This window comes from Arvicanthis niloticus, chromosome 18 (assembly GCF_011762505.2).
Source record: "Arvicanthis niloticus isolate mArvNil1 chromosome 18, mArvNil1.pat.X, whole genome shotgun sequence".
Classification (NCBI taxonomy): Eukaryota; Metazoa; Chordata; class Mammalia; order Rodentia; family Muridae; genus Arvicanthis; species Arvicanthis niloticus.
The window spans coordinates 805,257-828,436 of record NC_047675.1 but is presented as its reverse complement, the minus strand read 5'-3'; the positions used below and the strand labels follow the sequence as shown (position 1 = coordinate 828,436).

At 49.8% G+C, this 23,180-nt stretch overlaps 1 pseudogene; it reads right to left on the bottom strand.

Annotated features, from left to right (window-relative positions):
* Positions 1-21,529: 21,529 nt before the first annotated feature.
* LOC117723435 (uncharacterized) lies at positions 21,530-22,534 on the bottom strand (annotated as a pseudogene).
* Positions 22,535-23,180: the final 646 nt, after the last annotated feature.

Here is a 23,180-nt window from a genome sequence, read left to right as displayed (position 1 = left end):
GAAGGACCTACTTGTGGTGAACAGTGGGAAGGATATCCCTCTGGTGGACAGTGGGGAGGACATCCATGTGGTGGACACGGGGAAGGACATCACTGTGGTGGACAGTGAAGAGGACTTTTCTGTGTTGGACATTTGGGATGTCATCCCTGTGGTGAATATTGGGAAAGACTTTTTTGGTGGATAGTGGAGAGGATGTCCTTGTCATGGAGAGTACAGAGGAAATCTCTGGGGTGGAGAGTGTTTCTGACATTTATGGTGTGCAATGGAAAATGTCTCTGTGGTGCAGTCATGAGGATATCCCTGTTGTGCACAGGAAAATGTCCCTGTTTTGCAAAGTGGGGAGCATGTCCCATTGATGAACAGTGAAAAGATTGTCACTGTGGTGGACAATTTGGAGGATGTCCCTGTGGTGGACAGTGGGAAGGACATCCCTTTGGTGGACAACAGGGAGGACTTCTCTATGGTAGACTGTATAAAGGATGTCCTTGTGGTGTTCAGTGGGGAGGATGTCCCTGTGTTGGACATTGAGGAAGATATCTCTGTGGTGGACAGTTGAAAGATGTACCTTTTGTGGACAGTGGGAAGAACGTCCCTTTGGTGGACAGTGGGTAGGACATCCCTTTGGTAAACATTTGGTAGGATGTCTTTGTTGAGAGTAGTGCATAGAACCTCTCTGTGGTGGACAGTCGGAAGGACATCCCTGTTGTGGACAGTAGGGAGAATATTTCTGTGGTGGACCGTTGAAATGATGTCCCTGTGGTGGGCAGTGGAGAGGACCTAACTCTTCTGGAGATTGGGGAGGACATCCCTTTTATAGATAGTTTATAGGATGTCCCTGTGGTGGACAGTGGAAAGAACATCCATGTTGTGGACAGTGGGGAGGACATCCCTGTGGTAGACAGTGGAAATGACATCACTTTGATAGACAGTAGAGAGGACATCCCTGTGGTGGAGAGTGGGAAGGACATTTATGTTGTGGACTGTGGGAAGAAAATCTCTGTTGTTGACATTGGGAAAGACCTCCTTGTGGTGAACAGTGTGACAAATGTCCCTCTTGTGGACAGAGAGGAGGACGTCAATTAGGTGGCAGTGGAAAGGACTTCCCTCTGGTGGACAGTGGGGAGGACCTTTCTGTGGTGGACAGTGGGAAAGATATCCCTATTTTGGACAGTGGGGAGAATGTCACTGATTTGGACAGTGGTAAGGACATCTCTGTGGTGGCCAGTATAGAGGACATTTCTGTGGTGAACAGTGGAGAGGACATTTCTGTGGTGAACAGTGGGAAGAGGGTCCATGTGTTGGACAGTGGGGAGGACATTTATGTTGTGGATTGTAGGAAGGACGTCCATGTTGTGGACATTGGGAAGGACCTCCGTGGGGTGGACAGTGGAAAGCATGTCCCTCTCATGGACAGTGGGGAGAAACTCCATGTGGTGGACAGTCGTAAGGACGTCAATGTGGTGGACAATGTAGAGGACATAATTTAGTGGACATTGGGAAGTACGTTCCTGTTGTGGAAAGCAGGGTGTACCTTTCTGTGGTGGAAAGTGGGAAGGACATGCTTGTTGTGGACAGTGCAGATGATGTCTCATTGGTGGACCGTAAAAAGGACATCCCTGGTGGACAGTAGAGAGGACTTCCCTGTGGTGGCCATGGGAAGAAGGTCCCTGTGGTGTACCATGGTAAGGACATGCATGTTGTGGACAGGGTGGAGGACATCCTTGTGGTGGACAGTGGAAAGGACATACCTGTGGTGGACAGTAGAGAGGACTTCAATGTGGTGGACAGTGAGAAGGAATTCCCTGTGGTGGACATTGGAAAGACATATATGTTGTGGACAGTGGGAAAGAAGTCCCTTTTGTGGACATTGGGAAAGACCTCCTTGTGGTGAACAGTGGGAAGGATTTCCCTGTGGTGGAGAGAGGGGAGGTTGTCACTTAGGTGGACAGTGGTAAAGACATCTTTGTTGTGGATAGTAGAGAGGACCTCTTTGTGGTGAACTGTGGGAAGAAGGTCCCTGTGGTGGAGTGTGGAAAGGACATATATGTTGTGGATTGTGGGAATGACATACATGTTGTGGACATTGGATAGGACCTCCGTGTGTTCTACAGTGGGAAGCATGTCCCTCTGGTGGACAGTGCAGAGGACCACCATGTGGTGGACAGTGAGAAGAACGTCCATGTGGTGGACAGAGGAAAGGACATCATTGTGGTGGACATTAGAAAGTACGTTCCTGTTGTAGACAGCAGTGTGTACCTTTCTGTGGTGGACAGTTGGAAAGACGTGCCTGTTGTGGACAGTACGGTGGACACCCCTGTGGTGGACAGTGGAAAGGACATCCCTGTGTTGGACAGTAGAGAGGACTTCCTTGTGGTGGACAGTGGGAAGGAGGTCCCTGTGGTGGACGTTGGAAGGACATATATGGTGTGGACTGTGAGAAAAACGTCCCTGTTTTGGACATTGGGAAAGACCTTTTGGTAAACAGTGGGAAGGATGACCGTCTTGTGGACAGTGGGTTGGACGTCCCTGTGGTGGAAATTGGGAAGGACATCGCTGTTATGGTCTGAGGGGAGGATATCAGTGAGGTGGACATAGGGAAGTATGTCTCTTTGGTGGACAGCACGGAGGAACTTTCTGTTATGTATTGTGGGAAGGACATCCCTGTTGTAGACAGTAGGGAGGATATTACTGTGGTGGACAGTGGGGAAGATTTCACTGTGGTGGACAGTGGGGAGTATGTTACTATGGTGCATTGGAGAACATACATGTGGTGCACATTCAGAAGGAGGTCCATATGGTTTAGAGTGTGTAGGACAACTCTGTGTAGGACAGTGGTCAGGACATCCCTGTTGTGCCAAGTGGTGAGGATGTCCCTGTTGTTTAGAGTTTGAAGAACTTCACTGTGTTTGATAGTTGGGAGGACATCCCTGTTGTGGACAGTTGGGAGGATGTCACTGTGGTGAACAGTGCCGATGATGGCCTTGTAGACAGTAAGAACAACATTCCTATGGTGCACAAGGAAATGTCCTTTGGTAGACATTGAGAAGTATGTCCTTGTGGTGATGGCAGAGGACATCTCTGGGATGTACAGTGGTAAGAATGTCACTGTTGTGCACAGGAGGATGTCCCTGAGATGTACAGTGGGGAGGACATAACTTTGTTGGACAGGCAAAAGGATGTTCCTGTTGTGGACAGTGGGGAGAACATCCCTGTGGTGGCCAATGTGTAGGATGTCCCTGTGGTTTACACTGTGGAGGATATTCATGTTCTGAACAGTGGTGAGGACATTCCTGTAGTGGACATGGGTGAGGATAACCATGTTGTGGACAGTGGTAAGGATGTCCTTGTGGTACACAGGAGGATGTCACTGTGGTGGACAGTGGGAAGGACAACTCTTTGTTGAACAGTGGAAAAGACGTTCCTTTGGTGGAGAGTTGGGAGGACCTCCCTGTGGTGGACAGTGGAGAGGACATTTCTGTGGTGGACAATGTACACATTTGTTGTGGACAGTGAGGAGGATGTCAATGTGGTGTACAGTGGGAAGGACATCCCTGTGGGGGACAGTGAAGAGGACTTCCCTGTCGTGTACTGCTGAAATGACATATTTGTGGTCGACAGTGGGAAGGACGTCACTTTGGAGGACAGTGGGGAGGACATCAGTGTTGTGGACAGGCAGAAGGATGTCCATGTGGTGGCCAGAGGCGAGGACCTCCCTGTGGTAGACATTGGGTAGGATGTCCCTGTGGTTTACAATGCGGAGGATATTCGTGTGGTAAACGGCGTTTAGGACTTCCCTGTAGTGCATATTGTTGAAGGCAACAATTTTGTGGACAGTGGTAAGGATGTCCTTGTAGTACACAGGCGGATGTCCCTGTGGTGGACAGTGGTAAAGACATCTGTTTGGTGGACCATTGAAAGAACGTCTCTGTGGTGGACAGTTGGGACTACCTTCCTGTGGTGGACAGTGGGGAGGACATTTCTGTTTTTGCAGTGGGATGGAGGTCTCTGTGGCAGAATGTGGGGAGCACATCCCTTTGGTGGAGAGTGGGGAGGACGTTTCTGTGGTGGAAAGTGGGAAGAATATCCCTGTGGTGGACAGAAGCGAGGACATATTTGTGGTCTACAGTAAGAAGGACATCTCTGTTGTGGACAGTGGAAAGAATATTACTGTGGTGCACAGTTGTGAGGCCGTCCCTGTTGTGCATAGGAGGATGTCCCTGTGGTGCAAAGTCAAGAGAATGTTTCATTGGTTGACAGCGGGAAAGATGTCCATACAGTGGACTGTGGGGAGATCCACTCTGTATTGAACATTTGGGAGGATTTTCTTGTGATGGAAATTGAAAAGAATGTCACTGTGGTGCACATTGGTCAGGATGTCCCTGTTGTGCACCTGAGGATGTCCTTGTGGTGGACAGTTGGAAAGAAATCTGTTTGCAGGACCGTGGAAAGAACATCCCTGTGGTGGACAGTTGGGACGACCTCCCTGTGGTGGACAGTGGGGAGGACATCCCTGTGCTAAACTGATGGAATAATGTCCTTTTTGTGGACAGTGGAAGGATGTCCATGTTGTGGACAAGGGGAGTACAACCCTATGGTGGACAGTGGGGAGGACCTCTCTGTGGTGTACATGGGTAGAAAGTCTCTGTGATAGACAGTGGGGAGGACATCCTGGTATAAGTAGGGAGGACATCATTATGGTGGACAGTGGGAAGGACGTCCTCCTGGTGGACAGTGGAGAGGATGTACCTTTGGTGGACAGTGGAAAAGACGTTCTATGATGGACAGTGGGAAGACTGTCCCTGTGGTGGAGAGCAGGGAGGACCTCTCTTTGGGGGACAGTGGGAAGTATATCCCTGTTGTTGACGGTCAAAGTATATCCCTGTGGTGGACAGGGAGGACATCCCTATGGTGGAGAGGAGATTTCTGTGGTGGAAAGTGGGAAGAATGTCCCTGTGGTGGACAGCAGGGATTACATCTCTGTGATCTACTCTGGGAAGGACATCTCTGTTGTGGATAGTGGAAAGAATATTCCTGTGGTGCACAGTTTTGAGGATGTCCCTGTTGTGCATAGGAGGATTTCCCTGTGGTGCAAAGTGAGGAGGATGTTTCTTTGGTGGACAGTGAGAAATACATCCCTGTGGTTGACTGTGGGGAGGTCCACTCTGTAGTGTACATTGGGGAGGATGTCCCTGTGGTGAACAGTGGGAAAGAAGTCTCTGTTCTGGACATTGGTGAAGATGACCCTGTGGTTTACAGTTTTATGAATGTCCTTGTGGTACACAGGAGGACATCCCTGTGGTGGACAATGAAGAGGACTTCCCTGTGGTGTACCTTTGAAATGACGTCCTTGTGGTCAACAGTGGGAAGGACGTCTTTTTTTAGGACAGTGAGAAGGACATCACTGAGGTGGACAGGGAGAAGGATGTTCCTGTGATGGAGAGAGGCGAGGACCTCTCTCTGATGGACTGTGGGGAGGAAATTCCTGTGGTGGACAGTTGGGTGGAGCTCCCTGTGGTTGACATTGTGTAGAATGTCCCTGTAGTGGACAGCGGAAAGGACCTCTCTGTGGTGTACAATGGGAAAAATGTCCCTCTGGTGGACATTGGAGAGGATGTACCTGTGGTGGACAGTGGAAATTATGTTCTATGGTGGACAGTGGGAAGACTGTCCCTGTAGTGGAGAGCAGGGAGGACTTCTCTGTTGTGGACAATGGGAAGAACATCCCTTTTTTGGACAGTAAAAAAATGTCATTTTGTGCACATTGGGGAAGATGTCCCTCTGGTGAACAGTGGGATGGACATCCCTGTGGTGGACTGTGGTGAGGACGTGCCTGTTGTGGACTGTTGGGAAGGAACTCTTTGGGGTGGACAGTTGGGAGGATGTCCCTGTCATGGACAGTGTGTAGTAACTATCTGTTGTGGACAGTTTGATGGACGTCCTTGTGGTGAACAGTGGGGAGTATGTCCCTGTTGTGTACAGTGGAATGGATGTTTCTGTAGTGGACAGTTGGGAACATATTTGTATGGTTGACATTTAGGAAGACATCCCTGTTGTAAACAGTGGGAAGGAAGTCCTTTTTGTGGACTGTGAAAGGATGTCCATGTGGTTGACAATGGGAAGGACATCCCTGTTGTAGACAGTGATGAGGTTTTCCCTTTGGTGGATATTAAGTAGGGATGTCCCTCTGGTGGACAGTGGGGAGTTTGTTTCTGTTTTGGAGAACTGAGAGGACGTTACTGTGTTGGACAGTGTGAAGGACGTCCCTGTGGTGGACATGGGTAGGATGTCTCTGTGGTTGACAGTTGGGAGGACATCCCTGTTTAATGTGGGGAGGACATCCTTGTGGTGGAGAGTGGGGAGGACATCTCTGTGGTGGACAGTAGAAAGGACATTCTATGGTGGACAGTGGGAAGACTGTCCTTGTGGTGGACAGCAGGAAGGACCACACTTTGGTGTACTGTGGGGTACTAGGTCCCTGTGGTGGACAATGGGAAGGACTTACATGTGGTGGACAGTGGGGAAGATGCCTGTGTTGTGGACAGTGGGAAGTATGTCCCTTTGGTGGACAGTGGAAAGGACGTCCCTGTGGTTGACTGTGGGGAGGAACTCCTTGATGTGGAGAGTAGGGAGGATGTCCCTGTGGTTGACACTGGGTAGGACCTTTCTGTTGTGGACAGTGGGATGGACATCCTTGTGGAGGACAGTTGGGAGTACATCCCTGTTATGTACAGTGGGATGGATGTTTCTGTAGTGGACAGTTGGGAATATATTTGTGTGGTTGACAGTTATGTAGATGTTCCTGTGGTAAACAATGGGAAGGAAGTCCTTTTCATGGACAGTGAAAGGATGTCCATGTGGTGGACAATGGGAAAGACATACCTGTTGTAGACAGTGGGGAGTTTCTCCCTGGGGTGGAGAGTAAGTAGGACGTCACTGTGGTGGACAGTGGGGAGGATATTTCTGTTTTGGACAACTGAGAGGATGTTACTGTGGTGGAATGTGGGAAGGACGTCCCTTTGGTGGACAACAGGGAGGACTTCTTTATGGTAAACTGTATGAGGATGTCCTTGTGGTGGTCAGTTGGGAGGATGTCCCTGTGGTGTACAGTGGGTATGACATCCCTGTGGTGGACAGTGGGTTGAACCTCTGTAGTGTGGACAGTGGGAAGGATGTCCCTGTGGTGGACATTGGGAAGGATGACACTATTGTGGAAAGTGGGAAGGATGTCCCTGTGATGGACAGTGGGGAGAACATCCCTGTGGTGAACAGTGGTGAGTATCTTTCTGTAGTGCACAGGAGAACGTCACTTTGGTGGACCATGGGAAGAATGTCCCTGTTTTAGAGAGTTCAGAGGACATCTCTCGGGTGGACCGTGGTGAAGATATCCTTGTTGTGCACTGGAAGATGTCCCTGAGGTGCACAGTCATGATGACGACCCTGTTGTGCACAGGATGATGTCCCTGTGGTGCACGGTGGGAAGGATGTTCCTATTTTGCACAATGGGAAAGAACACCCCTGTGGTGGACTTTGGTGAGGATGTCCCAGTTGTGGACAGTGGGGAAACATCTCTGTGGTGGACAGTGGGGTGGACGTCTTTGTGGTAAAGGGGGAAAGATGTCCCTGTGGTGAAGCATGCTGAGGACAATACTGTGTTTGACATTGGTGAGAACATCTTTGTGGTGGACATTGGGCAGGATGTCCCTGTGGCTGACAGATTGTAGGACATTCTTGGAGTAGACCGTGGGAAGATGGTTTCTGTGGGGACAGTTTAAAGGATGTCCTTGTGGTGGACAGTGAGGAAGACATTCCTGTGGTGGACAGTGGGAAGGATGTCCCTGTGGTGGACAGTGAGAAGGACGTTTATGTTGTGGACATTTAATTGACTTCTATTCTGTGGACATTGGGAAGGACCTCCTTGTGGTGAACAGTGGGAAGGATATCTCTCTGGTGGAGAGTTGGGAGGACATCCCTGTGGTGGACAGTGGGAAGTACATCACTGTTGTGGACAGTGAAAAGGAAATCTCTTTGTTGGACAGTTGAGATGACATCCCTATCGTGGACAGTGGGAAGGATGTCTTTTTGTGGAAAGTGGGGAGGACAACCCTGTGGTGGACAGGCAGAAGGACGTCCATGTGGTGAACAGTGTGGAGGATATCCCTGTGGTAGACAGTGGTAAGGACATCCCTGTGGTGGACAGTGATGAGGACTTTACTGTGGTGCACAGGAAAAAATTATTTTGGCGGACCGTGGGAAGGATGTCCCTGTTTTAGAGAGTGCAGAGGATGTCTCTGGGGTGAAAAGGGGTGAGGATGTCTATGGTGTGTACTGCAAGATGTCTCTGTGGTGCACATTCCTGAGGACATCCCTGTTGTGCACAGGAGGATGTCTCTGTGGTGCACAGTGGGGAGGATGTCCCTGTGGTTTACAGTGAAAAGGACATCCCTGTGTTTGACAGTTGGGAGGAAATCCCTGTGGTGGACTGTTGGAAGGATGACTCTGCGGTGGACATTGGTGAGAGAATTTTATTTTGGTGGACAGTGGGGATGATGGCCTTGTGGACAGTGGGGGGGACATTCCTGTGGTGCACAAGAAAACGTCACTTTGGTGGACAGTGGGAATGATTTCAATAGAGTGGAGAGTGCACAGGACAACTCTGCGATGGACACTGGTAAGAACATTTCTGTTATGCACAGAAGAATGTCCCTGTGGTGCACAGTTGAAAGGATGTTCCTGTGGTGAACAGTGGGAAGGATTTCCCTGTGGTGGACATTGGTGAGGACGACCCTGTGGTAAATAGTGTTAAGGATGTCTCTGTGGTGGAAAGCAGGGAGAACCTTTCTGTGGTAGACAGTGGGTAGGATGTCCCTGTGATAAAAAGAGGGTAGGTAGTCACTGAGGTGGTCAGTGTGAAAGACATTCCTGTAGTATAGAGTGGTGAGTACTTCACTGTAGTGCACACTGAGGAGGACATCCCTGTGGATTACACTGTGGATGCCATTCATGTAGTGGACTATGGGGAGAACCTCCCAGTGGTGGACACTGGGGTGGATGTCCTTGTAGTCAACAGTTGGAATGCCTTCCCTGTGGTGGACTGTGGGAAGGACATTTCTTTGGTTTACAGTGGGAAGGACATCCATGTTGTGGACAGTTTGGAGGACCTCCCTGTGGTGGACAGTAGGAAGGGTGTCCCTGTGGTGGACATTGGTGAGGACGCCCCAGAGTTGGACCATGCAGAAAACATACCTGTGGTGGACAGTGGGGTGGACGTCCTTTTCGTTGACACTGGGGAGAATGTCCCTGTTGTATACAGTTGGAAGGAAGTCTATCTGGTGAACAGTGGGAAGGATGTCCCTGGGTGGATAGTTGGAAGGACGTCCCTGTTGTGGACAGTGGAGAGGACTTCTCTTTTGTGGACAGTGGGGAGTATATCCCTGTGGTGAACAGCTGGGAGGACCTCTCTGTGGTTGACTGTAAGTAGGACCTTCCTGTGGTGGACAATGGGTAGGACGTCCATGTGGTGGACCATTGGGAGGACATCCCTGTTTGGGACAGTGGGGAGGACGTTACTGTTGTGGACAGTGGGAAGGACATACATGTGGTGGAAAGCAGGGAGGACCTCTCTGTAGTTAACAGTGGGAAAGATGTCCCAGTGATGGACAGTGATGAGGAGGTTTTTTTGTTGGACAGTGGATTGGATGTTTTGTGGTGGACAGTGGAGAGGACCTTCCTGTGGTGGACAGTGTGGTGTACATGCCTATGGTGGACAGTGGAAAGGAACTCTCTGTGTTGTACAGTGGGAAAGACGTCCCTGTAGTGGACAGTGGGGAAGATATTTCTTTGGTGGAGAGTGGGGAGGACGTCCCTCTGGTGGTCAGTGGTGAGGATGTTTCTCTGGTGGACACTGGGGAGAAAGTTTCTGTGGTAGTAAGTAAAGAGGACATCCCTGAGGTGTACAGTGGAGAGTACTTCCCTGTTTTATACAGTGAAGAGGACATCCCTGTGGTGGACAGTGGTGAGGACAACCTTGTGGTGGATAGTGGGAAGTATGCTCCTGTGTTGAACAGCAAGGACAACCTCACTTAGGTGGACAGTGGGAAGGATGTCCCTGTGGTGGCCAATGCAAAGTATGTCCCTGTAATGCACCGTGGTGAGGACATCCCTCTTTTGCACCGGAGGACATCCCTGTGGTGGACAGTGGGAAGGATGTTTATGTGGTAGACAGTGGGGAATATGTCCGTGTTGTAGGCAGTGGGAAGAATGTCCCTTTTGTGGACTGTGGGAAGGAGGTCCCTGTGGTCGACGGTTGGGTGGAACTCCTTGAAGTGGACAGTTGGGAGGATGTCCCTGTGGTTGACTCTGGGTAGCACCTTTCTGTTGTGGACAATTGGATGGACATCCTTGTGGAGGACAGTGCGGAGTACATCCCTGTTGTGTACAGTGGGATGGATGTTTCTGTAGTGGACAGTTGGGAACATATTTGTGTGGTGGACAGTTAGGAAGATGTCCCTGTGGTAAACAGTGGGAAGGAAGTCCTTTTTGTGAACAGTGAAAGGTTGTCCATGTGGTGAACAATGGGAAGGACATCCCTGTTATAGACAGTGGGTCTGTATAACAGGTTCTGCCTGTGGTGGACATTAACTATGACGTCCCTGTGGTGGACAGTGGGAAGAACATTTATGTTGTGGACTGTGGGAAGAACATCTCTGTTGTGGACATTGGGAAAAAGCTCTTGTGGTGAACTTTGGGAAGTATGTCCTTCTTGTGGACAGAGGGGAGGACATCACTTAGATGGAACTTGCGAAAGGACATCCCTTTGCTGGAGAGTGGGGAGGACCTTTCTGTGGTCCACAGTGGGAAGGACATCACTGTTTTGGACAGTAGAGAGGATGTTACTGTTTTGGACAGTATTAAGGACATCCCTGTGGTGGACAGTAGAGAGGACCTTTCTGTGGTTAACAGTGTGTATAGGGTCCATGTGTTGAACAGTGGGGAGGGCATTTATGTTGTGGATTGTTGGAAGGACGTCCATATTGTTTACATTGGGAAGGACATCCGTGTGGTGAACTGTGGGAAGCATGTCCCTTTCATAGACAATGGGGAGAAACACCATGTGGTGGACAGTGGAAAGGACATCTCTGTGGTGGACATAGGAGAGGACATCATTTAGTGGACATTGGGAAGTACGTTCCTATTTTGGAGAGCAGGGTGTCTGTGGTGGAAAGTGGGAAGGACATGCCTGTGGTGGACAGTAGAGAGGACTTCCCTGTTGTGGACAGTGGGAAGGAGGTCCCTGTCGTGGACCATGGAAAGTACATGCCTGTTGTGGACAGGGTGGAGGACAACACTGTGGTGAATAGTAGAAAGGACATACCTGTGGTGGACAGTAGAGAGGAATTCCCTGTGGTGGACAGTGAGAAGGAGATCCCTGTGGTGGACATTGGCAGGACATATATGTTGTGCACTGTGGGAAAGACATCACTGTTGTGGACATTGGGATAGACCTCCTTGTGGTGAACACTGGGAAGTATGTCCCTCTCCTGGAATTTGGGGAAGAACTCCCTGTGGTTTACAGTGGGAAGGATGTCCCTGTGGTGGAGGAGAGGTCATCACTTAGGTGGACAGTGTTAAGGACATCCCTGTGGTGGATAGTAGAGAGGACCTCTCTGTAGTGAACAGTGGGAAGAAGGTCCCTGTGGTGGAGAGTGGGAAGGACATTTATGTTGTGAATTGTGGGAAGGAAGTACATGTTGTGGACATTGGGAAGGACCTTCATGTGTTCTACAGTGACAAGCATGTCCCTCTTGTGGACAGTGAGGAGGATCACCATGTGGTGGACAGTGGGAAGGACATCACTGAGATTGACATTAGGAAGCATATTACTGTTGTGGACAGCAGGGTGTACCTTTCTGTGGTGAACAGTGGGAAGGACATGCCTGTTTTGGACAGTTCTGTGGACATCACTGTGGTGGACAGTGGACAGGACATCCCTGTCATGGACAGTAGAGAGCTCTTTTTTTGGTGGATAGAGGGAAGGAAGTCTCTGAGGTGCAGAGTGAAAAGGACATGCCTGTTGTTGACAGTATGGAGGACATCCCTGTGGTAAACAGTGGAAAGGACATCCCTCTGGTGGACTGTAGAGAGGACATCCCTGTGGTGGACAGTGAAAAGGAGGTTCCTGTGGTAGACATTGGAAGGACATATATTGTGGACTGTGTGAAGGACATCCCTATTTTGGACATTGGGAAAGACCTTGTGGTGGACAGTGGGAAAATGACCCTCTGTGGATAGTGCGGAGGACATATTTCTTGTAGACAGTGAGAAGGACATCCCTGTGGTGGACAGTGGGTAGTATGTTCCTGTGGTGGACACTGGGGAGGACGTCCCTGTGGTAGACAGTGGTATGAACATCCCAGTTGTGGACAGTTGGTACAGCGTCCCTGTGGTGGACAGTTGGTAGTACGTTCCTGTGGTGGACACTAAAGATGATGTCCCTGTGGTGGACTGTGGAAAGAACATCCCTGTTGTGGACAGTGCAGAAGACATCCCTGTTGTGGACAGTGGAAAGGACATCATTTGATAAACAGTATATAGGACCTCACTGTGGTGGACTGTGGAAGGAATTCCCTGTTGTGGACAGTGTGAAGGACATTTATGTTGTGAACTGCGAGAAAAACATCTCTGTTGTGGACATTGGGAAAGACCTCTTTGTAATAAACTGTGAGAAGAATGTCCCTCTTGTGGACATAGGGGAGGTCATCACTTAGGTGGACAGTTTGAAGGACATTACTGTGGTGGACAGTGGGGAGGACCATTCTGTTGTGAAGAGTGGGAAGAAGGTCTATGTGTTGGACAGTGGCGAGGACATTTATGTTGTAAATTGTGGGAAGGACGTCCATATCGTGGACAATGGGAAGCATGTCACTCTCGTGGACAGTGATGAGAAACACCATTTGGTGGACAGTGGGAAATATATCTCTGTGGTGGACAGAGGGGAGGACATCATTTTGTGGACATTGGGAAGTATGTTCCTATTGTGGACAGCAAGATGTATCATTCTGTGTTGGACAGTGGGAAGGACATCCCTGTAGTGGAGAGTGGGGAAGATGTTTCTGTGGTGGAGAGTGGGAAGGACGTCCCTCTGGTTTACAGTGGTGAGGAAGTTCCACTAGTGGACACTGGAGAGAAATATTTTTGTGGTGGTAAGTAAAGAAGACATCCGTGAGTTGTACAGTGGAGAGTACTTTCCTGTTTTATACAGTGAGGAGGACAACCATATGGTGGACAGAGGTGAGGAAGACCCTGTAGTGGACAGTGTTAAGGATGCCCCTGTAGTGGACAGCAGGGAGGACCACACTTTGTTGGACAGTGGGAAGGATGTCCCTGTGGTGGACAATGCAAAGTATGTCCCAGTGATGCAGGAGTGGTGAGGACATCCCTGTTGTGCACAGGAGGATGTCCTTGTGGTGGACAGTGACAGGACCACATTCTGGTGGATGGTATGGTAGGATGTCCCTGTGGTGGACAGTGGGAATGACGCCCATGTGGTGGGAGTGAGGAAGATGTCCGTGTTGTAGACAGTGGGAAGGATGTCCCTTTGGTGGAGAGTGGGAAGGACATCCAGGTGGTGGACTGTTGGGAGGATCTCCTTGGTTAGGACAATTGGGAGGATGTCCCTGTGGTGGACAGTGGGCAGGATGTCCCTGTGCTGGACAATGCAATGTATGTCCTTGTGGTGCACAGTGATGAGGACATCCCTGTTGTGCACAGGAGGATGTCCTTGTGGTCGACAGTGGGGAGGACCACACTCTGGTGGATGGTGGGGTAGGACATCCCTGTGGTGGACACTGGGAAGGACTTCCATGTGGTGGACAGTAAGGAAGATGTCCGTGTTGTGTACAGTGGGAAGGATGTCCTTTTGGTGGACAGTGGAAAGGACGTCTATGTGGTGGATTGTTGGGAATAACTCCTTGGGGTGGACAGTTGGGAAGATATCCCTGTCATAGACAGTGGGTAGGACCTTTCTGTTGTGGACAGTTGGAGGGACATCCAAGTGGAAGACAGTGGGGAGTATGTCCCTGTTCTGTGCAGAGGGAAGGATTTTTCTGTAGTGGACAGTTGGAAACATATTTGTGTGGTGGACAGTTAGGAAGATGTTCCTATGTTAAACAGTGGAAAGGAAGTCCTTTTTCTTGACAGTAAAAGAATGTCCATGTGGTGGATAATGGAAAGTACGTCCTTGTTGTAGACAACTGGGAGGTTCTCCCTGTGGTGGACAGTAAGTAGGACGTCTTTGTGGTGGACAATGGGGAGGACGTTTCTGTTTTGGACAACTGAGAGGACGTTACTGTGGTGGACAGTATGAAGGACGTCCTGTGGTGGACAGCAGGGAGGACCTCTCTGTGGTGGACAGTGATAAAGATGTCCCTGTGATAGACAGTGATGAGGATGTTCCTGTGGTGGACAGTGGAAAGGACTTCCCTGTTGTGGACAGTGGTGAGAACAACACTGTCATGAATATTGCTAAAGAGGTCCCTGTGGTGAACAGTGGAAAGGATGTTTCTGTGGTGGACAGTGGAGAGGACCTCCTCATGGTGGAAAGTTGAAAGGATGTCAAAGTGGTGGACAGTGTTGAGGACATTCCTGTTGTGGACAGTGGTGAGGAAGTCTCTCTGGTGCAAAGGAAAATGTCCCTTTGGTGGACAGTGGAAGTACATCTCTGTGGTGGACAGTAGAGAGAAACACACTGTGGTGCACAGTGGGAAAAACATTTATGTTGTGGACAGTGGGAAGGAAGTCCCTGTTGTTGATATTGGGAAGGACCTCCTTGTGGTGAAGAGTGGGAAGGATATCCCTCTGGTGGACAGTGGGGAGGACATCCCTGTGGTGGACAGGATAAGGACATCCCTATGGTGGACAGTGAAGAGGACTTTTCTGTGTTGGACATTTGGGATGACATTCCAGTGGTGAAGATTGGCAAAAACGTTGCTATGGTGGATAGGGGGTAGGATGTCCCTGTCATGGAGAGTGCAGAGGACATCTCTGGGTTGGAGAGTGTTGCTGACATTTCTGGTGTGCAAAGAAGGATGTCCCTGTGGTGCACAGTGGTGGAGATATCCCTCTAGTGTACAGGAAAATGTCCCCATTGTGCAAAATGGGTAGGATGTCCCAGTGGTGAACAGTGAAAAGAATGTCACTGTGGTGGACAATTTGGAGGATGTCTCTGTGGTGGACAGTGGGAAGGACGTCCCTTTGGTGGATAACAGGGAGGACTTCTCTATGGTGGACTGTATGAAGGATGTGGTTGTGGTGATCAGTGGGGAGGATGTCCCTGTGGTTGACAGTAGGGATGAAATTTCTGTGGTGGACAGTTGAAATGACGTTCCTGTGGTGTATAGTGGAGAGGAGCTACCTGTGGTGTAGATTGGGGAGGACCTCCCTGTGTTAGACTGTGTGTATTCAGTTCCGGTAGTGTACAGTGGAAAGAACATCCCTGTTTTGGACAGTGGGGAGAATGTCCCTGTGTTGGACAGTAGAAAGGACATCTCTTTGATGGACAGTAGAGAGGACATCCCTTTGATGGACAGTAGAGAGGACCTCCCTGTGGTGGACAGTGGGAAGGGGGTCCCTGTGGTGGACAGTGGGAAGGACATTTACGTTGTGGACTGTGGGAAGAACATCTCTGTTGTGGACATTGGGAAAGAGCTCTTGTGGTGAACTGTGGGAAGAATGTCCCTCTTGTGGACAGAGTGGGGGACGTCACTTAGGTGGACAGTGCAAAGGACATGCCTGTGGTGGAGAGTGGGGAGGACCTTTCTGTGATGGACAGTGGGAAGGATGTCAATGTGTTGGACATTAGGGAGAACATTTATGTTGTGGATTGTGAGAAGGACATCCATGTTGTAGACATTGGGAAGGACTTCCGTGTAGTGGACAGTGGGAAGCATGTGACTCTCATGGACAGTGATGAGAAATACCATATGGTGGACAGTGGAAAGGATATCTCTGTGGTAGACATAGGGGAGGACATCATTTTGTGGACATTGGGAAGAAGTCCCTGTGGTGGAAAGTGGGAAGGAAATTTATGTTGTGGAATGTGGGAAGGACGTACATGTTGTGGACATTGGGAAGGACCTTCATGTGTTCTACAGTGGCAAGCATGTCCCTCTGGTGGACAGTGGGGAAGACCACCATGTGGTGGACAGTGGGAAGGAAGTCCCTGTGGTGGACAAAGGAAGGAACATCATTGAGGTGAACATTAGGAAATAAGTTCCTATTGTGGAGAGCAGGGTGTACCTTTCTGTGGTGGACAGTGGAAAGGACATGCCTGTTGTGGACAGTTCTGTGGACATCCTTGTGGTGGACATTAGAGAGGACTTCCTTGTGGTGGACAATGGGAATGAGGTCCCTGCGGTTGAGAGTGAAAAGGACATGCCTGTTGTGGAGAGTGCAGAGGACATGCCTGTGGTGAACAGTGGAAAGGACATCCCTGGAGTGGACAGTAGAGAGGACTTCCCTGTGGTGGACAGTGGGAAGTAGCTCCCTGTGGCAGGCATTGGAAGTACATATATGGTGTGGACTGTTCAAAGGATGTCCCTGTTGTGGACATTGGGAAAAACCTTTTGGTGGACAGTGGGAAGGATGACCCTATTGTGGACAATGGGGAGGACGCCCCTGTGGTAGAAAGTGGGAAGGACATCCCTCTTATGATCTGAGGGAAGGACATCACTGAAGTGGCCTGAGGGAAGGACGTCCCTGTGGTGGACAGCAGGTTTGACCTTTCTGTTTTGAATTGCAGGAAGGACATCCCTGTTGTAGACATTGCAAAGGACATCCCTGTGGTGGACACTGTGGAGGATTTCACTGTGGTGGACAGTGGGGAGGATGTTGCTGTGGTGTACTTAAGAATGTCCCTGTGGAACATAGATGGAATGATGTCCATATGGTGGAGAGTGCAGAGGACATCTCTGTGGTGGACAGTGGTTAGGACATCCCTGGTGTGCACAGGAGGATTTCCGCTTGGTGCACAGTTGAAAGGATGTCACTGTTGTTTGTAGTGGGAAGGACTTCACTGTGTTTGATAGTTGGGAGTACATCTGTGTTGTGGACAGTTGGGAGGATGTCCTAGTGTTGGAGAATTGAGAGGATTTCACTGTGATGGACTATGTGGATAATGGCCTTGTGGACATTAAGGACAACACTCCTGTAGTGCACAAGAGAATGTCTCTTTGGTGGAAAGTGAGAAGGATGCCCTTGTAATGGGGAGTGCAAAGACATCTCTGGGGAGGACAGTGGCAAGAACATCTTTGTTGTGCACAGGAGGATGTCTCTGTGGTGTTCAGTGGGAAGGACATCCCAGTGGTCAACAGTGAAGAGGACGTCCCTGTGGTGGACCATTGAAATGATATCCTTGTTGTCGTCGGTGCGAAGGAAGTCCCTTTGGAGGAGAATGGGGGAACATCACTGTGGTGGACAGGCAGGAGGATTTCCCTGTGGTGGACATTGGGTATAATGTCCCTGTGGTTTAAAGTGCAGAGGATATTCGTGTGGTGGACGGCCATGAGGACTTACCTGTAGTGCATATTAATGAGGACAACCATGTAGTGGCGAGTGGTAAGGATGTCCTTGTAGTACACAGGAGGATGTCCCTATGGTGGACAGTGGGAAGGACATCTATTTGGTTGACTGTGGAAAGGATGTCCCTTTGGTGGACAGTTGGTAGGACATCCATGTGGTGGACAGTGGGGAGGACATTTCTGTTGTGGACAGTGGGATGGACGTCTCTGTGGTAGAATGAGGGGAGGACATCACTTTGGTGGAACGTGGGGAGGAGGTTTCTGTTGTGGAAAGTGGGAAGAATGTGCCTGTGGTGGACAGCAGGGAGGATATCTCTGTGTTTGACAGTGGGAAGGACATCACTGTTGAGGACAGTGGAAAGAATATTCCTGTGGTGCACAGTTGTGAGGACGTCCCTGTTGTGCATATGAGGATGTCCCTGTGGTGCAAAGTGAAGAGGATGTCCCTTTTGTGGACAGTGGCAAAGAAGTTCATGTGGTGTTCTGTGGGGAGGTCCACACTGTAGCGAACATTGGGGAGGATGCCCTTGTGGTGGACAGTGGAAAGGATGTCCCTGTGGTGCACATTGGTCAGGATATCACTGTTGTGCACAGGAGGATGTCCCTGTGGGGAACAGTGGGAAGGAAGTCACTGTGCTGAACATTGTTGAAGATGACCTTGTGGGGGACATTTTTATGAACTTCCTTGTGGTACACTGGAGGACGTCCCTGTGGTGGACAGGGGGGTGTACATCTCTCCGATGGACAGTCGGGAGGAAATCCCTGTAATGGACAGTTGGGTGGACTTCCCTGTGGTGAAAATTGTGTAGAATATCCCTGTAGTGGACAGTGGGGAGGAAATCCGTTTGGTAAACTGAGGGAATAATGTCTTTTGTGGACATTGTAAGGATGTCCATGCTGTGGAAAAGGGGAATATGTCCCTATGGTGGAGAGTGGGGAGGACCTCCCTGTGGTGGACATGTGTAGGATGTCTCTGTGGTGAACAGTGGGAAGAACATCCCTTTTTGGTAAGTGGGGAAGACATCCTTGTGGTGGACATTGGGAAGGGCTTCTCTCTGGTGGACATTCAGAAGATTGTCCCTGTGGTGGACAGTGGAAAGAATATCTCTGTGGTGTACAATGGGAAGGACGTAACTTTGGTTGACAGTGGAGAGGATGTACCTGTGGTGGACAGTGGGAAGGATGTTTTTTGGTGGACAATGGGAAGACTGTCCCTGAGGTGGAGAGCATGGAGGACCTCTCTGTGGTGGACAGTGGGATTTACATACCTGTTATGGACAGTAGAACGATGTCACTTTTGTGCACATTGGGGAAGATGTCCCTCTGGCGAACAGTGGAAAGGACATCCCAGTGGTTTACAGTGTTGAGGATGACCCTGTGGTGGACAGTGGAAAGAATGCCCTTGTAGTGGACCACAGGTAGGACCTCAGTCTTGTGGACAATGGGATGGATGTCCCTGTGGTGGACAATGTAAAGTATGTCGCTGTGGTGCACAGTGGTGAGGACATCCCTATTGTGCACAGGGGGATGTCCTTGTTGTGTGTGGGGAAAAAAAAGGCTTGGGGATCCCGCGGTTCCTCCTGCCATGCTGTGGGTAGTTGGCTGGGAACGCTCTGGGTTTCTCCAGCTGGAAGTTGGGCCCGGCTGTTCATTAACTAAAAGTCTCTCCCTGGCTCCTCACAGTTCCTCATAGCGGCGCAGCCCCAACACACGAGGAAGCTCTTGGGTTTCCAAAACTGGTTTATTCACATGGGGAATTGTGGACGGATCTGGATGCATACTCCCTCAAACCCAGGATCGACCTGAGTTAAAAAGGGGAGGGGAGAAGGGGGGAGGGGCTGGGGAGGAATGTTTAATTGGCTCCACCTCTGGCCTTCAGGTATGTAAATCTCTTTAGGGCCTGTTCACGCCCTCCACCTGTGTACATGACTGAAGGGTGGAGGTGAAATGGAGATTAGACCTTGTGTTAGGCCCAACATCCCACCCTTTTTTCTTTCATAAAAGGAGGGGCAACTCTGTTAATGAGAGATGTGGACCATGTGGAAGTAGTCTGGAGTCCCAGAGCGCGGGGAGATAATATGCCGTCCCTGACAGGCAATGTCCTGTTGGGTCTCCTGGCTATCTCAAACCCAGTGCTCTATCAAGGGGGCCTAGGAACAGGGCTAAACATCCTACCGTCCCTAAAAGGGTCTCCGGGGTTTAAAACCCGTTCAACCAGGCTATGTCCAAACCATGTCTCCACGGCCCAACATCTCACTGTTTTTAGTGAAAATTTTGGATGAGGTGGTCAAAATAAAACACTATGTAGGCCAGAGGGTGTAGCATAACTAAATCAAGGGTAGTGGGAATTGAGGGTAGGGGTTGGAAGGCAGGGAATCATTGAAACAATTAAATACAGATTGTACAGTTTGAGGGTAATGACATCTGATTAATCTAAATAGACATTATGTTTTCCTCACTAACATGTAACTTTAGCTATGTGACTTTGGCAAAAGAGTTTATTTGTAGCTGGAAGGTCTAGATTTGTCTTCTGTAGTGAGCATCTCTGGGTTCTGGCATGCATCTCTGGAGCCTGGTGTGGGTCTCTGGATTTCAGCATGTTCTGGGGTCTTCAGTCAGATGAGACAACTGGAAGAAGACAGCTTAGCAGGTTTCAGGAGGTGGCGCTGTCACTGGATCTCGGCGTGTCTCTGGAGTCTGTAGTCAGATGAGGTGACTAGGAAAAGGCAGCTTGGCATCTCAGGCAGGTTCCAGAAGATGGCTGGACTCTGTTGGATCTGTGGGTATACCTGTAGGATAATCACAGGAGGGAAGCAGCATCTCGGGCAGGGAGATGTCTGTAGGCTGGACATGGGGCATTAAATTGCTTGGGAACAAGCACCTTATGGCCTGTTGTTAAGATCCTGGAAAAGCAAAGGTGTTTGAGGAAAGTTTGGTCTTGGAAGGTATCTGAGTCTGTTTTTGGATGGCTGAGGGAGAAAAAACAATGTTAATTTTGTATCTGGGATTGGCAGCAACAGTTTGCCTGTAAAAGAAATTAGTTGTTAATTAAGACTCAAGAAATGGTGATCAGCACGTTCACTTAAACTGTGGAAGGAAATTAGATGGCTTTTAAACCTTGAAGAAATTATAAAGGTTGAAAAAAATAATGTTGGACATATATCACGAATATTAGAGAGAAAAGGCAGCATTAAAATAGAAAACATAACAAATTTTTGGTTGAAAAAACACAAGCATTGTTGTTCTAGGTGTTCCTGTTAGGAAGAAAAGGAAACGTTTAAAAATTTTGGTTGAAAAACAGGAACATTTGTTGCAGGCCCTCCTGTTGGGGAAAAGCAGTAGGGCGGGTTTAGAAGCAGTGGGGAGGGGCCTTGTTCTGCGATGTGGCATCCGGGTGCTCTGGCAGAGAGGACCTGTATTCCACCTTTCTTTTTATTAGAAATTTTAATTGTAGAGAAGGATCAAAAAGCTAACTTGAAGTTTATAGGGAGAGATACCTAGGCTTGATAGGAGAGCTAAGAGTCAGAGAGTGAAAGGCTATAGGAATCTCTCACCTAAGGAAGGAGTCTTAGGAGGGTCACAGCAGGCACTGTGACTTGAAAGACTGCTGTTGTCTGTGAAGGAGCCCTCTCTGTGGAGCTGGGGGATGGGCAAAGTGGAGGCTAGGGGGTCTGCCATCTTGCCCTTGAGCTGGAAAGCACATGGAGAGGGAGAGACAGAGAGAAAGAGGAGGGGTTAAAGTAGAGAAGTTGACCAGGAACACATGGAGAAAGAGTGGGGCCTAGTCTTTTGAACTAGGCAGTAGCTAAAAATTAGAAGAAGCTAACAAGGAACACGTGGAGAAAGAGGGGAGAGACAGAAAGAAGCCTGCCTAGTTTTGTGAACTAGGCTGGGAATTACTCACTGTCCTGGAGTTTGGCGGAGAGGTTTTCTGTGGGCAATAACTGGGGAGAACACTCTTGGAGCTGGCTCTACCACCTGTAGCTGGCTCTACCACCTGTAGGGAACAATATGGGCTCGTGCGTGGGTGAGCGGGTCCCCTGCGGAACCTCAGTCGGTAGGTTGGATTCCGATGGACCAGGAGTTGTGTTCCCTTGGGGACTCCATCTTTCATCTGTCTAATCTCACCAGCATTATGGGGAGGTCTACAGCACACAGCATAGTGGCTCCCTTCTACTGGAACTCCATCTGGGCCAGTCACATTTGTTGCTTTAGGACCCCCTTTTCCTGTAACCACATCAAACTCTACAATTTCTCCCTCCCCCACACTGCGCAGATACTTGCGTGGATTATTCTTCTTGATGGCAGTCTGGTGTACAAACACATCTTCTTTGGTGTCATTTCGGTTTATAAATCCATATCCATTTCTGACGTTGAACCATTTGACAGTGCCAAGGACTTTGGTGGCGAGAACTTTCTTCTCCGAGTCCTCGCTGCCCACGGGAGCTGAAGAGGCCGGGGCGGGTCCGGGGGCTGCGTCTCTGCCAGGGCTCCCCGCGAGGGGCGCGGCTAGCGCGGGGGCCTGGGGCATGCCGCTGGCCGCAGGGCTCTTAGGCGCAGGGTCAGTGGCCTGCGGGAGCGTGGTGTCGCAGGTGGTGGCCTCGCCCGCCTCGCTCATGCAGCCTCTCCGCTCTCTCCGGGCACTGGTTAGCGCGGTGGCGGTTGCGGCGGGGCCAGCTCGCAGCGGGCGGCTCGGGGGCGGGAGACGCGCAAGCTCGAGGTCTCGCTGGGTCTCCCGGCCCCGAAGATGGCAGGTTGTAGGGCATTCATCTTTCCAATGTCTTGTCTCCCCACATTTGAGGCAGATTTTTTCTGTTTTTATTGCTGCCACAAATGCCTGAGCTATGGATGCAACCTGATTTGATGGGGTTCCTATTTCTCTGGTTGCTACAATCCACCTATCGTGATGCTCCTCCCGGAGACCCTGGCAAGCTAGTCTAGACTCGGAAGTCATGCCTTCCCAAACAATGGTTTTAAGAAGGTCCCTAGCTGTGGGGTTGGAGATTTTTCTTTCTAAGCTCATTTTAGTTCTGAGAATAAAATCAGATAGGGATTCTCCAGGCTTCTGATGAAGGGAGAGCAGGGAGTGGGCAGGGTCTTGAGACCCTGAAGGTGGAGTGAGCCTATTCCAGGCTTGAATGGCACAGAGGCGGACCTGGTCATAGTAGCCTGTTGGCTGACTTGCCTGTTGTGCCCCAGTAGAGAAATCTTCCTGGCCAAAGAGTTCTTTAAAACCCCATGGAGTGTCATCTTCCCTTCCCTGGTTTTGCCTGACTTGCTGAAGACACTCATCACGATAATACGCCTCCCATTCTAGAAACATTGGATCAGGAAGGGCAGAACGGCAAATATCTCTCCAATCTTGGGGGGTGTTTAAGTTGGCAATATGGCTCTGTAGGAGCGATTTTGTCCACGGTGCATGTATGCCATCTTCCTTCACTGCCTGCCTGAGTTCTTTTAGGTCAGAGGCTTGGGCAGGGTGCCATTTAAGTGGTTTAGTTCGAGTGGGGTGGATATTAACTGGGAATGTTTGAGCAGTTTGGGTTTTATCTATGGATTTTGAAGGACTGCTACTTTTGCGGCTAAGAGGAGGGGGAGGGGACTTAT